This window comes from Sinocyclocheilus anshuiensis, unplaced genomic scaffold, assembly GCF_001515605.1.
Source record: "Sinocyclocheilus anshuiensis isolate Anshui unplaced genomic scaffold, SAMN03320099.WGS_v1.1 scaffold75, whole genome shotgun sequence".
Taxonomy (NCBI): domain Eukaryota; kingdom Metazoa; phylum Chordata; class Actinopteri; order Cypriniformes; family Cyprinidae; genus Sinocyclocheilus; species Sinocyclocheilus anshuiensis.
Window position 1 is genome coordinate 60,930 of NW_015549634.1, and position 10,680 is coordinate 71,609.

The window sequence follows — 10,680 nt, forward strand, 5'->3', positions numbered from 1 at the left end:
GTCATGATAAATCGAGTCCCCCCTCGAAATCGGGTCCGCTTAGGACCCCGAGTGATCCCATTGGCTGTTGGCTCAACGAACTTTTAATGGGTATTACTTTTAGCACCTGATTACAATTCCTGCAGAATCACACTTTGATTTATGTCTTTTGAACTTCGTTATAATGACAATTAATGTATTTTAAATTGCATGTTTCATACACTAGTATATAACCGAAGCTATAGGTTGTGAAATCAAACATTTCTCGTTTTTATTGTCTATTTTCTTTTTTTTGGTTAGCTCAATTGGCAATATTAAGAGGATTTAGCATTTCCAATTAATGTAGGCCTGTTACATTCTTCTTATTATTAGGCCTATTATTATTAGGTTACTTTTATTATTAAATTAATATTACAATTAATTTGCCCCGCAATAATTTCATAGCGCATCACCGCATAACTGACGCGCTACGAGGATAAAAAAGATTAGGCTACTCCTCATTGAAAATGTTTTTAAAAGGGTCTTTCAAAACAGGTTTATTATACAATTAATTATAGGCCTATAATAAAAATTATTAACACTGCAATTATCAATAAAAAAAGCTTTATTTCAAGCACCGACTTTTTAAAAAAGGAAAAAACAACCTGCTTAACACGAAATACGTTAATTTCTTCTCTCTTTATTTATTTATTTTTTAAATGTATTTATTTATTTTTTCCACTAGCCTATGTTCGGGCCACAAGATAAATATTAAGGGAGTAAATTAAAACATTTAGCTATATACCGTTATCAGCATATGAAGGAGATTCGTCTCTCGTTGTCTCTGAGAGAATATGCGTCGTTAATGCAGAAATTATTGCCCCGCAATAATTTCATAGCGCATCACCGCATGAAATGCTGCGAGGATAATTAAAGTTTAGGCTATTAGCTTGCTCCTCACTGAAAATGTTTTTTTTTTAAACAGGTCTATTAATTTATACGTCATTGTAACAAAGTTCAAACGACCTAAATCAAAGCGCTATTTTGCAGGAATTGTAATCAGGCGCTAAAAAAAATACCCATTAAAAGTTAGCTGAGCCAATGGGATCACTCGGGGTGGCTGATGCTGAGCTCCAGAAAATCAGTAATGAGGCATCTTAGAGTGTTGCCTCGGTTAGAGTTTTACATTAAAACAATAACAACAGCAGCATGTTGCGTGAATTAAGTATGTTTTATTGACATGCAAAATTGTCAGTGCTCTTAACAACAATTATTAGCTGAATACATTAATGAATGACAATTGACATTGGACATGAATAAATGTAACCGGTGTTATCTGTTTTTTTTTTGTTGTTTTTTTCAATGTAGTAACCAGACGGACATCAGCTGATGGTTCGACTCTTCTTTTACTGATAAAAGATAACACAGTCTTAACACGGTGTGAATTCGCCCTTTGTCTTTTCTCTCCCATGCAGAGACAGTGTCGAAAGGACAGAGAAAAAGGGATACAACTTTTAAACAATACAATTAATTTAACAAGTGACAAACAGCAAACCTGATAAAAGATAACCTTAAAGATAACCGTCTTAAGACGGTGTGAATTCGCCCTTTGTCTTTTCTGTTAAATGAAAAGTGCAATGCATTTAGCACATGCTTCAAGTGCATCGATGGACAGAAAACTGATTAAACAGTGAAAATACAGAAATAATCAAATATACACGTAAAATTGTCACAAATATGACTTAAACAGAAAAACTAAGTATAAAAGTGATTTTTTAAGCAAAGGTGAAATTAGATTAATCAGAGATCATTAGAAACTCACCTCTCCCGTGCAGAAAGGGAAGAGGAGGTGCAAAGACAGGAAATTAAGATTAACGCTGCTGTCAGAAATGTAAAGGGCAAGGGGCACACACAGAGACAGGCATATCAGGTATCAGGTATACATTGTGAACATTTTTGTGTAATTCTACATATGAAATGAACATAATACATTCCATACCTGTTACATAAATACATAAGGAAGTAAAACACAAAATAAGAACAAAAAAATAGATGTGATGAAGACCACGTTTCAGTGAAACTGAATCCTCTATGATTCAATCCTCTATGATGCCTTTAAGTCCATCATTTTGGTGTGATTAAGGTTTACTTTCACAGGTTATTGATGTTCAAAAACTAGTTAATAAAATGGTTCACATGTGTTCACTTTACATTAAGGTTCATTTTGACAGTTTACTAACGTTTATAAATCATTAATAAATGGTTCACAGGTGTTCGCTTTACATTAAGGGTGTACTCACACTAGGCACAGTTGCCTTGAACCGAGCCCAAGCACGAATATTTGCAGCGTTACTCGCAAACTACAATTCCTGTTCATCAGTATGAGAACCAGACCCATTATAAACCTAAATATACTTGATTTAATTAAATTATTTGAAAAGTGTACTGTAGTAACAGAAGATGTTTGCGGCCGTAATGATGACAGTAGCACAAAATAGTAGCTGTTCCATGCTCCGGCGCACTTTCACAGGTTATTAATGTTTGTAACTCGTTAATAAATGGTTCACAGGTTTTCACGTTACATTAACAGGGCTCGACAGTGCGAGCATTTCACTCGCATTTGCAACATTAAATAGATGTCTACGAACTGGAAAATGTATTTAGTAGACTATAACAAACTTATTAATTTTTTCAATTTATTTATGGAAAAGCAGCGATACAGCCTTATATGATTATTGAGCTTTAAAAAGACAACAATTTAATTTAAATTAGCACTGATGAGAAGAAAGGCGGAGCGAGTGAAGGAGACGCGCTAAATGAAAACGCACATTCGGCACTAGAGGTGCTGACGGAGGCAGAAATGCAGCCGTTATCCCGGTAACCATGTAAACAGAGCAGCTGCGCTACTTTCTGAACTGTGTCAATAGCTGCGTTTCCATCCACCTATTTTGATGCACATTTTGGAATATCGCATTAAAAAAAAGCTGGATGGAAGCGCCAAGATGCGCATAAAAAACTTATGCGTACATTTGAGTAGGATAAACTTTTTATCCGATAAGAAAAAATGCACATAAACTACGATGGAAACACATTTACCGAATAAATTCCTTCATGCGCATCGAAAAAGTCATGTGACTTTACGCTATGAGACGGTATAACTTGACTAGCAGCAGCGTTCCGATCTCGTTCACAGCATCTATATGTTGTTATGGTCATTCTGAAATGCCTGAGCAAAGTCAGTCGTCAAAGTATTTCTGTATAATTGTTACACGACTGCGTTCCCAAACAGCAGCATCCACCTCCGAAAGCATTGAGAGCATTTATTGTGTTTTGTCTGCTCGCACTGAGGTGCAAGTAATTTATATCATATATGAAAATAATTATATTCAGTGGCTTCTCCTAAATTCTTAGTGATATTTAGTGTCACAGTTTACCAGGAAGTGACGATTTTGTTCTCCACACAGTAATTCCAGTAAATTGTAGTAAAATTACGGGAACGACTTTACCGGTAAATTGACGTTCCGTCTTTTTTCCAGAAAAACACCATTCTCACATCGGTTTCAAAATACCGGTAAATTCTGTGACATCATTAAATGGAAATGACCTCTACATGGCTGCGCCTCCCGGTGTTGTATTTATAAACATGGAGGAGTATACGCGGTCAGTCTTTTTGTTGATGTTTTCATTTTTGTGTCAAACGTTCACATTCATGCAGCTTCTTTTGGCCCAGAGACATCGATGGCCGATGACGACTTCAAACCGAACTACACAGCGTGGAGTAAATGTGTCATCTGCGTCAGAATGTTATGTTTGACCAGAGCCATTGAATTTTGAATTTCAATGGCTCTGGATTGGCCCAGAGTAGACGTCTTACGTCAGCACGTTCTGAACTTGTACGTGCTCATACCGGTAATTTTCGTTCTGCGTTCACACAGAGCAGAATTCCGGCAATTTACTGGTAATGTTACAACTTCTCATACCAGTAAATTGCCGGAAAGAATTTACCAGGGATTTTAAAAAGCTCCTGTGTGTGAAAGGGGCTATTGTTTCAAACTGTCATTTAGATATTTATATTCACTTTAGTCTTCACCATAGCACCAAATATTTAATACTTAAAAACTTAATAAGCTATTTATTTTCAAACTTTTTTTTTTTAATCTAACCTAAAACATGGCCTATCTGTCATGGTTATGTTCTGTTTTGGTTCTGTTTCTGCTTCCACATGTCCCTGAGTCCCCTTGTCTATTAGTTTCCATGGTTTTTGATTAATTTGCTCGTTAGTCATTATTAGTTAACTCCCTTCACCTGTTTTCCCCTCATCAGCTGCCCTGCTTAAAGTCTTCCTTCTGTTCTGTAGTTTGTCTGTGATTGTTTGACGTTACGACCCTGAGCTGTTTTCTTGCCTGAGTTTTTGTGAATTATAATATTAAAGACTTTTCGTTGTGGATTATCCTCGTCTTCTTTGCCTTCCTTTTGATAGACTGTAACATTATCTATATATTGACTGATTCGTTATTATTGTTAGGTAACACTTAACCGAATCCATTAACATTACTTAGCTACATTAGTTAACATGAAATAATTATGACTGCACTTAGTTCATGTTAATGTCAACTTTTAATAATACATTATAAAATCAAAAATTGTATCTGATAATATTATTCAATGGAGCTAACATTAACTAACAATAAATAGTTGTATTTTTATTAATCAACATTAACAAAGAATATTAACTGCTGCAACAATTAGCTACTGCAGCTAGCTGCTTTAACTAATGGGACCTTATTGTAAAGTGTTACCTATTGTTCTTTCGTTCATTTGAACTTTAATCTTTTGCACTCTAATCTTGAAACACTTGTTTACTTTATATTTTTGTGTGTTTTTCTTAAATAAAGTCTTTCTTTAGTAAAAGATCTTTAATAAAGTTATGTTGGGAGTTATATTTAATAAAGTCATGTTAGGAGGGCAACACTTTTTTTTATTTTACTTACTAAATTATATATTGTGATAAAACCATATACCATGACAAAAGCTTCAAGGACTATTGTGAAAATGTTATACAGTCACATACCTAATGTACATACAATTTAATAGGACTATAAATAATTACATAATTAGCCTGTAGCAAAAATATTTAAAAACCTTATGTACTTTATGTATTCTGATAAATGTCTCCTTATAGCCCCTTATTAAGTTAACACACATACAGTAATTTGAAAAATTTGCACTGCACCCCTAAATTTTTCTAATGCGCTCCTAAATTTTTCAACTTAGGAGCACATGTGCTCCTTGGGAAAAGGTAAGCGTCAAGCACTGATTAAGTTTCATGTTTAGATGTTGTAAACGTTTATAATGTTCAAAAATGGTTCACAGGTGTTCACTTTAAATTAAGGTGCACTTTCACAGGTTATTGAGGTTTATAACTCATTAATAAATAGTTCTTTACATTAAAGTTCACAGGTAACTAATATTGGAATTAAAATTTTAATTATTAATATCTTATTAAATCGTGGTTGTGCTTTTATGATTTTCGCCCCAAACTAAAGTTTACAAATTTTATCTTGGTAAACAAAATATATCCGTGTCTAATCATTGCTGTGGATAGGCATCATGAACTTTTGCGGAGAATCATGGGTGAGGTACAGAGGAGATTCTGGTAAGAAACATCTAAGAAAAGTGACACGAGTCATGAGATACAAATGAGAAAAACATAAATACAACACCCTTTAGTCTCACTATAATATCTTATTTTTGCTGAATCATAAAATTATTCAGGAATCTGGTTTTGCTTAAAAAAGTCTGAATAAATATATTTATTAAACATTTATAACATGTGAGTTAAAAATGTCTCACTATTTAGCAGGTATTGCATTAAAATTACCCGTTTTATTCATGCATTTATAACTGCTTATCAATGATTTATAATGCATTTGTAAATAAGTTATTAGTCATTTATGAACACCTTTATAAACCCTTTATAAAGGGAACCTTAATGTAAAGTGTTACAGTAATCTCTAAACAATATCTTGAAGCATTTCATTTCTTTTTATATTGAGAGAGATTGTATTGATGCTTGCCATTTAATTATTTGACTTTATTGTGCAGCTGCCAGCTCTGATATTATGCAACACATTGAAATTTTCAAAATAAAGACAATAAAATGCTGTTAATAACAGTCAGCAGAGTTGCAAAAAACAGGTTGAGAAGAAAAGATGCATATGAACTGCAAAACAATTCAAGAAAGAAGGCAAAGAATTAAGTTTGAAACCACCAGGAAGCTTTTAGTCTCCAGTGCCACCCTTTTCCAAAACTGCAGCCTACCTGGAGTCTCCAGAGAGTCAGGTTCTCCGAGATCAAACTGCCTAATATCTATGCATCTTCAGCCCTCAATCACATATCGCCTATGATTATATACAATCTTAAGAGTAATTTTATTAAGATTAATGTGGTTTGGAATTGGTAAAATGTGCTTGGAAAAAAATGATCAGAATATTGACTAATAATTATGCATGCACTGTATATTGCAAATTAACTATTGTATCATATTATCATGACCTTCTTGCTCAACAACTTGTTATACCGATTGAATATAACACTACACCATAATATAACAGGCCAAAATGTCTCTCACATCAAGTTTAACCAGTTAGGGACCACTGGTAACATAATCACTACACATATGTTTTAAGAAATTACATAAATGTTCACATGTTTTCAATAAATATATTTAAACTACAAAAGCTCACACTCTAAAATTGATCAGAAATTTGGAAGGAACATATTTACATTCAATGTATACATTACCCAGCAAACATCAGCATAAAATTTGAACAAAACAAGAAGAACTATGGTTATTTGAGGAACGACTAAACCTCAACCCCATCAGAAAGAATGATGCAAACAATGTGGCAACATTCTTCAGATCCTTTAGAATTAAAAAAAAAAAATCACATTTCTCATGCATATTACACAACCTTTGGAAAACAAGCAAAACAATCACAATAATCACTAATACTTATGTTTTTTACTATTCCTGAAAGTAATTGATTACAAAAGGCAGACTATATACTTAATAATTCAAATGAGTAATTTATCATGTGCTTGTTATACTGGATAAAATATTAAGACGGTGATGCACTTATACAATGAAAAATGTACAACCTATTCAGAAATATTCCTTTAAGTCACCAACTGAAATGTTTAAACACATTTTCTTAGGAATATTGTTTAAACTGAACATTAATTTCAATGTCATTTTTCCTGTCTAAATGTAGCATATGCGTCTAACAAGAAGGGAAGTTTTAGAGTGACACAAATCAATTATGCAAATCAGTTGGATATCATCACTGATTCAAAAGATTAAAGATGTTCTGATGAAATACTTCCTTGAACTGCAACACAAGCATATTCGTTTTTTAAACAAGTTACAGAACTGAAAGGAATTGTAGAACAGGAATGACACTTTTAATAATTTTGCATGATTTAAATAAACATGAATCTGATTGTCTTTGCTATTGCAAATGATCAATTCGTTGAATCGTTTATTTTTGGTGCTCATAAATAAACAAACAAATGCAACATGACAGCTATTACTTTAGGAAATATTAAGAAACCCACAACCAGTGTGGCATCAGAACCACATTCATTAAAATGGAACAGGACAATATGCATGTAAAATGCTACATGTTTTAGTGAAAATATACTAAAAGAGGGTCAGGACACTCAACAGAGGAATACATAAAATCATCAGAGAAGCACACAGACAACAAGCCTCAGATACCTTCACTTGCTCTGGGACCCACTTATCTGTGAACAGAGAATAAAATGCAATGAAATGTAATGTATTCACAGCAGAAATCATTATAAACCTTTAATTAGTGACGAAAATAAATAAAATGTTCACCTGTATTGCCTTCAGACAACATCAGAGGACCCATGGATATGGAAGCACTGTCATGGAAGTCCAGAGACCTGCGCTCTCTCCGCTGGTGTCCAGAGTTACAATCCTAAAAGAGAAAAGTGAAAATCCTGCTGTGTGAATCTCTGATAAATATCACTGAACAAACATGAAAGAAAGGAGTGCACAAATTCTTCAGAACAGCTTAGCCAAAAAGTCTTTTAGCAGCCTTGAACATTAAGCATTAACACCAACCTTATTAACAAGGTTTTATAAACAGCACATTCGTAAACCTTCATATTTACCCATCACATTTTACTACATTGTTATTGTTATTGAAAATTATTTCACAACTACAGTACTAAAGCTACTTTCTAAAACATTACTGTTGTATAAAAGAGATATTATAATCTCACCATTGAGCAGTGATCGCTCGACAGAAGACAAAGGTGAACAGCACAGTGCAGGTAAAGCTTAGTGGAGTTTGCAGTGAAGATGAACATCCTGAAGGAGAAATGGCTGGATGTCGAGACGCCATTCTGCAGCAGCTCCACTGTGTCGTCATTTGGATTGGGACACCTGAGAATAGCAATTATGACAATTTGTTTTTAAATTTGAATCATTCAGTACAAAAATTATTTCCTGTTCATCACATATTTGCATTGCATGTACCAAAATATGTAATTTTTGCATTAGTTCTGAAAGACAAAGTAAAATCTCATGCAATCCTAACAGTGATATATATTGAATTATTTAATCTGTGCAAATCAAAATGCTTTTCAAAATGTTACAGTGAGTAAAGCAAAAAGCACAGCTTTACTCTGTGACGATGAGATCCCAGCGGAGACTGTAATCAGGATCATTCACAGGTGTAGCCCAACACGTCTCCATAACTGAGGCAAACTGGCGGCTGTCAACCCCCTCAACACGAACTTCCACATTCATCTTCTGGTCGAGCTCTGCATCCACTCTACCAGTGAAGGGCCGGGTAAACTCATCATCCTCATATGGAATCATCCGAACATGATATCTCCCTTCACCAGCGGGGAGCTTCTTGTGCACAATGCTGTTGAAATGTTCAAGATGTATCATTTTCATACTGCTAATCTTTATACTGCTTAACTACTGTTGCTTAAAAGATTCCAACCTCCCCACTGGGTTGATTTCCACATTCATGGAAAGTGTTTGTGTTTGAGGATAAACACAGCTGAAAGAAAGCTTAAGGATTTTCTCTCTGCTGATGAGACCTTCTGACCTCGGTGTCCCCAGAATAAAGTTACTGTAGATGAAGTGGGTGCCGTTGGCCTGTGGACAAAATGTATACATATTTTTGCAATTTAGCTAAAATCGAGTAAAAAATAGCAGTCAAGTGAAAAACTGGTGGGTTAAATATTAATGGTGGAGAATGCGGGCACAAGTCACAGTCTTTTTTGTGGGTAGTGTAACCCCTCCAGTTCTACTCCCCTCACTCGCTCTGAGCGGGATTTGAACCGGTGTTTCCGGCACAGGAGGTAGGCGTTTTAAGAAGGATGCTAAAGGCTGCAGCCTCTTGAGTTCAGGGGAGTGAGCTTTACCCACACAGCTCTTACCAGCTGGCCTCCGTTACACAAAGTCTTGTGTACCCTTCCCCACTGAATCTGTTTGAGACTTTAAGTAGTTTCTAGGATACTCTGTTTAGGCCCTCCAAATAATCAATATGTAACAAAACGATGGGCCCAAACAATCCTCCCTATAGACAAAGTCTCAAAGAGATTCCCCATGTGGTCAAATCAAACTCTGCTGGTTCTATCAGGCATTACAAATGTTTGGATGGTGTATTTCAATAGATTGAATAGTTAGTCCTACCACAAGATTTGTACCACAGATGTGTTCATTGTTATCAAAATGGAATTCCACTCTGCCATTCCGGACCGTTCCTTTGCAGCTGGGATCATTGAGGTGTAAGACGTCAGCTGAAAAACCAGCCTCAAAGAGCTGACAGCGAGACACAGACATGGAGCCAGAGCTGCTTTCACAGGTTTCTGAGAAATCTGGAAAAGAAAACATCCAAAACATTGTCAGAATTATTAATGATAATAACTAAATAAATGCAGAAAATCCTATATTATTATTATTTTATTATTATTGTAGAAGGAGTTTCACCTAAAGAATCTGGTCTGGTCTGGTTCTTGCTACACAAACAGCCATAGATGCTGTTTTTCTCTCCACACCATTCATCCTCTGTGCAGTTGAGTTCAGCACAGGGGTCTGAAAGTAAGAACCAATGAATGAATGATATGAAATAAAAAAAAAAAATCATAATAATACTAGGCGCATAAACTAAAACTGTTTCTTATATATAAATGGGGTCAATCACAGATTCACAGAATAATGTCAGCTCATGTGTATAAATAAATGGCAAACACATCTGTCAATGTGTCTAATGTGATTCTTACTACTCTTTTATTAATTTAGTATGCCCTTGTGTCATAAATTGTACTGTATACTGTACCGGTGGTTGATGTCTCATTAAGGCCTCCAATATCTGATTTAAAAAAATAAATAAAACAAAAACATTCCTGTTAATGGCACTCATTTTAGTTAATGACCAAATTGTATGGGTTTATTAAAGGGGTCGGTAACACTTTCTATGAAGCCCGTATTTATAATACATTATAAGGGTATTCTTAAGGCATTATAATGAATGCATAATGCATTATAAAAAACCTTATAATATGTTGTATCATCTCATGAATATTCATAAGAACAGTTTTAATATATTATAATATTTACTTATTTGTGGTTATAGCTTTTAAGAGTATGATGATTTATAACACAATGAACAC

At 34.5% G+C, this 10,680-nt stretch overlaps 1 pseudogene; it reads right to left on the bottom strand.

The window, feature by feature from the left end:
- Positions 1-10,680, bottom strand: part of LOC107659636 (uncharacterized) — a 58,061-nt pseudogene that overhangs the window by 39,349 nt on the left and 8,032 nt on the right.